Consider the following 8,525-nt stretch of genomic DNA (forward strand, 5'->3'; position numbering starts at 1 on the left):
GATGCTGAAAATGAATCTTTGAAATCAGGAATACATTATGTTTTAATATATAATCAAATAGACAATAATTATTTTAAATTGTAGCTAATGATATTTTACAATATTACAGTTTTTACTGTATTTTTGATCAAAATGAATGCAGCGTTCTTGAGAATAAGGCTTCTTTGAAAAACATTTTAACAAATCTTACTGACCCCAAACATTTTAACAGTAGTGTAAAATCAGGCTTTTGGTAAATTACTCTACATTACATTTTACAACCTTGCCATGTCATGAAAAGAAATGTACAGTAAATACTGTAAACTGTACACCCACACACACTCCTAATGGAGTTCAACCCCTTGAAACAGCCTCTCGGGTGTTTAATTCACTTAAGCCCACAATATGAGCACTTTGAGGGAAATCCCTGTCTCATTCATCACTAAACGCTTAATCTGCAGCCCCTCTCTCGCTTTATGCTCTCTGCCCCGAATGCCCCCAAGCCTCCGTCTGCCCTCCTGCAAAGATCATTGCACTTGATGGGCTAAATGGCTGCAGACCTTGGGAGAGAGCCAGTGTACGTGCCTGTGTGCATGCGGATCGCTCGTCTGCGTGTTTGGGGTTAGGAGACTCACAGCAGGATAAATGTGAGCAGCAGGACATTAGCTGCTAGCAAGAACGAGATCACTGCATGCTGGTAATAAGCCACAGTGGGACGTCAGTAGAGAGGGGAGAGGGCTGAGACGGCCACTGCAATTGGATACAGACACAGACACGGCCATTATCAAAGTTGTGGGGCCGGACTGTTTACAGGCCTGTCCCCCAATGGGTTTTAATGGGCGAGATAGAAAGCCTGCTGCAGGGCAAGCCCAGGAGCTAATGGAGGAATTTATGAAACAAGCTCACTCTCAAGGACATGACAGTCAGATGCTGAGTTCTGTCTCTTATGACTGCTTTTGTTCAGTTTATGGACCTTGACTAGACAAAGAGGCTTTTCTGGCCTGCTGCCTGGACACCTGAAAGGTCAATGTCGATGACCTGAGACTACTGGACTACACTACTTAAAGTATTTCGTGATGATTTTGGCATACTTTTTATTTTGTTTGCAGACTAGTTTCCCTCCCTCCTTGTGACTTATGAGGACATTCTTACAGTTAATTTTTCGTTTTAATTTAAACATCAGTAGAAAATAAACAGCGTAACAATCAATAAGTTAATTCATTTACGCATATCAGTTTACACTGTATACACTCAAAAAAATGAACTTTCACTATTGTTAGTTTTACTACACCCACCCTTGTTCAAAGTACATAAAACATAAAAGTAACTAAATTAACACAAGTTAACTATGTTATTTCTACAGAAATTTAGTACTGTTGGCTTTACTTAGTAAGAGTTTGACTGGCCAACTTAACATTGTAGAGTAAAACGCAAAACCCCATGAATTTGGATCTTTGCGGATACCGTAGCTGCTCACCTGGAGGCGGAGCAACGGGACGGAAGACAGACGAACGCGCGAAGTACAAGGAGGAGGAGGAGAAGATGGTGATTTTGTAAGGTATGAATATTTCATAATTCTTTACCATCCTGTTAAATATCGCCAGGAAAAAGTGATGCGAGTGTTCACATAGTTATGTTAATTTAAGTTATTGGTGTATTTCGGAGTGTTTGAGCCTTTTAGCCAGTTAGGCGTGTTCCTCAAAGCAAGCATGTGGCAGTGCAAGGACTGCAAAATAACAAGTCTCGACCAGATCACAGTTGTTGAAACACTATCGATTAGCGCATGGACGTTATGGTCGCGGTAATCGTTTTCCGTGCACTTACTCCGAGTGTCCCTGTAGATTTAAAACGTGGAATGCGCTACACAGCCATCTTAATTGTTGACTTCAAAAGCAGATGGCCAGCTCTGTTTTGTGAACATGAGGTAAATATGATGGAATAACTATTTCTTTCTTTCATAGTTTTAAGTGGTGAAACAAATAGTAATTAATTTATCGAATTCAATCTAATTGTGCTTTATTCATGTCCATGCAGAGTTAGCCTAAATGCTAAGTGTTCAGATGTCAATGAATGACCCTGAATATATTTTTAAACATGAAAACTATCCTTACTATAATCTTGTCTTAAATCTGCAGATTGCTGCTGAGTTCAGTCGAATCAGTACCGGCCCACTAAATCCAACTTTTATGTCAAAATTGGATGGTTACACAAGCAAGCTGGCCAGCATCTACGTTACCGGAAAAGAGGAGGAGTTGCAGGACGTAAAATTTGCAAACTGATGGCTACCATCGATGAGGTTTGTTTATTTATTAATGATGTTTGTAAATAATTTCCACTTTATTATGGTGATTTATCATTGTCTATACTTTGTCTCTACTCTTCTACAGAATGATACCATCTCAACTCGGAGAGCCTGTATTCTCAGAGCACTTTCTGTGTATCTTAATGAAGACTATGAAAACCTCATGAAGGAGTATGCAGTAAGTGTTCTCAGGCAGTGAATATTTAAAGTGTATGTATGTGTGTATGTGTATGTATATATATATATATATATATATATATATATATATATATATATATAATATTGTCATGAAATATAAATACACAAAGTATATTTAACTCGGGTTGTCAAAAGTGCCAACTTCGGTACCATTCAGTACTGAAAAAATAAATAAATTGTGATGTGGGAATTTTGAGCACTGTTGAGCAGATTCTCAAACAGCGCTGATTGGCCATAGTGCTCGACAGATGACTCTGATTGGCTACAATCATTGCTTCACACTCTTGACCGAGTGCTTACACAGATTACGTTCACACATGGTAGTGACGTGTCTCTCAGCAGATTTTTCTAAGCAGATATATTAAGGAACCACATTAAGCAATTATCACTGTTGCCAATTACAGTCACATCTGTTGAGCACATGAAAACTCTGACACATAGTGATTTCCTTTGGGGAAAAAAAGCTGGTTTCTTCACATTTTTTAATTTCAGTCCAGAAGCCTGTACTTTTGACAACCCTAACAAACACCTTAGAGTAGTTTTGTAAGTCATGTGAAACATTAAGGAATGTACAGTAGATACAACATTTTCTAAATTCTCTAAATTTACAACCTGTATTTTTGATGCAATTAAACTGACTGAACAGTGTTACTGTTTTTGTGTTTTGTAGGACACAGACTTTGAAAATTCAGAGAGAGACATGGCCAATACTGTAGTTGGAATCTACATAATCAGACCTGAAGATGCATAAGCCTGTGACCCACCATCAGATGTTGGACTGATTGTTGAGGGAGTGAAAGTGCTTCAGAACCTTGGCGACGTCACCAAGGCCTGTGCTCTTCTTTTGGGAGTCATATACGTACAGCTTGAATCTCAGTTATCCTTCAGACCTGAAGTACACTTTTGAGTTTTTACAAAAAGTGTTGCTGGGACTTGACGGACAGAAACTGTCACAGAAAATACAGGTTCTCAAGAACAAACTTGTTGGTTGAACCAGTAAATCATTCTGGACAAATGAAAGAAGTGAAGATGCTTTTTTTTTTTCTTTTTTTTTTTACATTTAAATTGTTTCTGGTTTTAAAATTATGTGCCAGTTTTAATGTTATCTTTGTTGATAGCGCCACAATTTGAAATGGAGTTCTGCAGCTTTAACTGAAGTTAAAATTGTTTGCAGTTATTTACAAAGATTAGAGGTCAGTTTCAATCTTATCTTTACCAATGACAAACGATTTCAGATATCAAAAATTAAGCACTGTAGCATTTGGTGACATGCTGTCTGTCTTGAACAAACTTTCCTTTTATTTTTTTAAGTAAATGTATTACAATATTTGAAGGCAGTTGCAAAAAGTAAAAGAACAACATTTTGGTCAATAGTAAACATTCTTAGTTTTTTTTTTTTTCTGTCTTTTTGAGACAAACTGTTATCAAGCCATTTGTTTTCTAAAAGAGGCCAGTTTAAAATTTTTTTTTTTTTTTTTTTTTTAATAATGGCTTAAATATTGGATATTTGAAATATCAGAAATTGAGCACTGTAGCATTTTTTGACAGGCTGCCTGTCTTGAAAAAAATCCTTTTTATATTTCTTAGAAATGTTTTTATTGCAATATATGAAGGAAGTTGTAAGAATGTTCAGTATTGACCAAAATGTTGTTTTTACCTTTTTTTTTTTTTCTGAAACAAATTATTTAAGCTGTTTGTTGTTGTTTGCAAAAATAGAGGACAGTTTGAATGTTACTTTTACTGTTGATTCTAAAGATCAAAAATATCAGAAATGGAATTTTGCAGTATTTTAGGGCATGCTGCCAAATTTCAACAGACATTCCATGTATTTAATTTTTCTAAGTAAGATCATTACAAATTCTTGAAGCCAGTTGCACTTTAAAAGACCTTGTAAAGAATGTTTACTGTTAAATTATTGATGTATATATTGTGTATTTGTTTCAAAGGACCTGTGAAATTTAAATTGTTTTAGCAGTTGTATATTGCAAAACCTTGCAAAGAAAATAAATTAATTTTGTTTCTAAAAATGTGTTTGATTGGTTATTTAAGTTTTGCACTTGTAGAGCAAATACTTAAAACTAAATAAAGTGTTCACCTTACATATTGAAAGTTCGTAATTCTAACATAATATTACTAAATAAAATAAACATAACTAAAATGCATTAGTGACACATCTGAAAATTGTGTCAACTTTACCTGAATTTCTTTAGTTCATTCAACTGTATTATTACTTGTAGAAACTACTCAACACACTTGCGTGGAACCACTTGACACTCTTTTTTTATGTAAGTCCAACAAATAAATTTTTTGAGTGTATTTTAGTGATTTAATTTAAAACAAAAATTCAAAATTGATTTGTTATGTCCACATATTTAGTATCTCTACTGTGTTAAATGTTTTAATTTAAACTTATGCAGCTAAATAATATTTATTGCTTGTAAACAAAAGTAAATATAAATTAAGATACAAATATATATAATATAAATATATATATATATATATATATATATATAATATTTATAAATAGGTGTGATACATGTTAATGGTCAAAAGTTTGGCATCAATAAGAATTTTTTTATCATTTTATTTTTTAATACTTTCATTCAGCAAGGAATTCAAAGTCTAAGCCAAAGTCTAAGCTGCTTAAATTGATCAAAGCATTACATTGATCAAAAGTAACAGTAAAATATGTATTTTATTATATATTTTTATATTTATAAGTACTATTATTATTACTATCTCTGTCTATTTCAAGTAAATTTTTTCCTATTCATTAAAGAAACCTGAAAAATAATAAAGCATCACAACTGTTTTCAACATTGATAATTATAAATGTTTCTTGAGCATCAAATCAGCATATTACAATAATCTCTGAAGGATCATGTGGCACTGTTGCTTATACGTAGATGTCCATAAAAATTAAACAAATAAAATAAAATAAATTCAGGTAAAGTTTATAAATGTACTGCAGTTTTTGTTGTTTATTATACTATGCGTATAATATACTGTGTCTTGTAATTTATGCTCACAAATGAAAATGATTAACTCTTGTTGTGTTCAATTATTAAACAAATACTGTGGAAAAAATACCTTTAAACTAGATTTTAATCTTAACATAGCAACTTGTCATTTGCCGATTTAGGTATCTCCACTTAGGTCTATAGGTTTAATTATGGCCAGTCACATCTACAAGAAGAAGTGCTTAAAATGTCTTCATTCTATCAGAGACTCTTTTCTCTCTTTGTTTTAATCTGCACAACACAGGCAATCTTTCACCTGATTCTGTCTCTGGAAAGCCCAATTCTGTCTTTATTCAGACTAATTCATGATTAAAATTCTGCAGCACTATTAAACTTTAAACAGTAATATAAAACAGAATAACGGTGGAAACTGGGGATCTTTCCTAGTGAGCAGCATCAGAAGACACGCATAGAAAGGTGAGAGTCAAAGCCACTGCATTATCAAGCTCTGGAGCCATCTTGAGCCAAAGTACCCTGCAGGACCGTGTAAGTACCCAATAGCTATAACGCTGTTTGCTCATATATGAGTGCCTGTCAGCACTGGGATTCAAGCCATAAAGCCATCAAACCTAAATCTTTCTGCTATATTCTGTGTGTACACCCAGCTGAAAATACAATTTGGAAATGTAGTTGAAAGGTCATTGAGGTTCTTGCAATGCAGCCCACAAGATGAAAGCCCAATAAAATTTCCCAACACCCTCTGGAAACTTGCAAGTAACGAGCAGCAGGGCCAATTTTAACCAGATTGGGCAAGTTGCTTTGCGCAGACCTTACAAATTAATTGACTAAAATGCTTTCGAACAGGCCGCATCTTGCTGCCAATATCTTGTAAAATATTCTTCAATAGTATCTCATTACTTCAAATCTCCTTGCTCAATTACTTGAGGGGCACCGGGAAGCACCAAACATGTAAATATGCTAAAATCCATTTTCACGGTCCCAGTAAAGTCTCAGAGCAAAACAAACCCAGCACACTAATAAGTCATGAACTGAAAACTTTGACGGTGCAAAAGATCTAAGACCTACCAAATAATACGATGGAGATTAATGAAATCTCTGAAAAGTGGCTTAGACTTTGAATTCGAAATTTGGAGCTCCTTTCAGACAGCTTAAATTGGGCCTCGCATAAATGTGAAGGGATGAGAAAAGGAAGAAAATTACATCTTTGGCACATAGATGTGTCTTTCAACCTCCAGCCTACCAACGGTATTCATTCAGTCCCAACTGTTAAGGTAAAAGCCATCAAAAAACTGATGCGCGCAGTAATCCCTGCTTTTGAGATGTACTTGAATCGTAGTCAAAGTGATGGAGTATTATCATTCGCTAGCCAAATTTGCCAGTCAAAGCACCTGATGTCTAGTGCCTGATTCATCTGCTCTAGTGGAGTGGATGTTTACTGTACTGTAGCTGAAAAACCTAATCAGAGACAGGAAATGCAATTTTTGTTTATAAATCACAGATAGAACATATCATTCACCATATCCATTTATGTTTTTTTATGGCAGACGTTTTTAGTGGGTAACCTAGTGTTGTATTGTCAACATATTATAAATCCTTCCCTATGTAGGGTTCATTTATGAATCACAACAGACTGACAGCTAAGAAACTTTGTGAGTTTTCAATGAAACTTGTCCCAACTTGCTCCTCATATGTGTCTGTGAAATATCTGAGAGCTATCTGTCAAGCTACATACTGTTCAAAAGTTTGGGGTCAGTAAGAGTTTTGGAAATCTTTTATGCTTTCTAAGGCTGCATTTATTTAATCAGAAATACAGTAAAAAACAGTAATATTGTGAAATATTATTACAATTGAACTATATTTATTACAATTTGAATACATTTAAAATGCAATTTATTTCTGTAATGCAAAGCTGAATTTTCAGCATCATTAATCCAGTATTAATCCAGTTCTAATATGAGGATTTGATGCATAAGAAACATTTCTTATTATTGTTATCAATGTTGAAAACACTTGCTGTTCAATATTTTTGTGCAAGTATTACATCACTTTTTTCATGATTATTTGAACAGAAAGTTAAAATTTAAAAGAACAGCATTTATTTGAAATATATAATTTTGCAATATTATATCTTTGTCACTTTTGGCTAATGCATCCTTGGTGAAGTATTAATAAAAAAAACAACAACAAACAAAAAACTCATAATGACCCCAATCTTTTGAATGGTACTGAATATTATTATTAATAGCATAATACTAATATATATATTTTTTTGTTTGTTTGTTCAGTTTTTTAGTTTTAATGTTTAGTTTAGTATTGTTTTGTGTTTTAATGTTTGTTCAATTCACTGTATTAAATTAGCTAATACAACTATTTAATTCCATAAAAATTTCACAATATTTGTCACTGTGTACAATCTACTTCCTTGTCATCTGTATATTCAGATTCATCATGTGTTTTTTGGACAATTCAATTTACAATCTTTAAATAAATGAAAGAATGAATGGATGAATAAATGAATTAATGTTTTTGTCCAACTCTGATATACTGGAATACTTTATGAATGTAGATGTTGATGATTTCACTTATGTAATTTATAATTTTTTTATTCATAAACAGCAAATTGCTATAATTTTTCTAAAAAAGCGAAGCTGTATATTTTTGAAACTGAACTAAACTAGTAGTTCTGAGGTCTGCGATGTCCAGAAATAACATACAAGTACAGAGATTTGAGTCGGAGCTGAAATTCTCAAATTGACCCATTGCTTGAATGTCACTGTGTTCACTTCCTCTGAACAGGACTGAGTCTGCTAGACAACTGCATGTGTTGAAATTCAGGAGAGCATTGCCAGCATCTCCCTGTCCTCCTCGTTTTCTCCATCCGAGAATAAGTAAGATTTATGGTGTCAGCCCCTGTAATCTGACCGGCATGAAAAACAGATGCTCTATCTTCCGTTTCATCTCTTTGCTACCCTACATTTGTCCATCCTTCCTTCATTCCTGACCACTTTATGCTATCTTTGCTCCGTTATGACATATAAATCCTACTCCATAATGAAATACGAGGG

The 8,525-nt window shown here is 34.0% G+C and overlaps 1 long non-coding RNA gene across 1 annotated transcript; it reads left to right on the plus strand.

Moving 5' to 3' along the window:
- Positions 1-1,484: 1,484 nt before the first annotated feature.
- On the plus strand, positions 1,485-4,501 carry LOC306847760. Its single transcript, XR_013782183.1, has 5 exons — positions 1,485-1,537; positions 2,115-2,275; positions 2,367-2,459; positions 3,150-3,816; positions 4,113-4,501. It is a non-coding gene; the product is annotated as an uncharacterized lncRNA (long non-coding RNA).
- Positions 4,502-8,525: the final 4,024 nt, after the last annotated feature.

Source organism: Barbus barbus, assembly GCF_936440315.1.
Source record: "Barbus barbus genome assembly, chromosome: 28".
Classification (NCBI taxonomy): domain Eukaryota; kingdom Metazoa; phylum Chordata; class Actinopteri; order Cypriniformes; family Cyprinidae; genus Barbus; species Barbus barbus.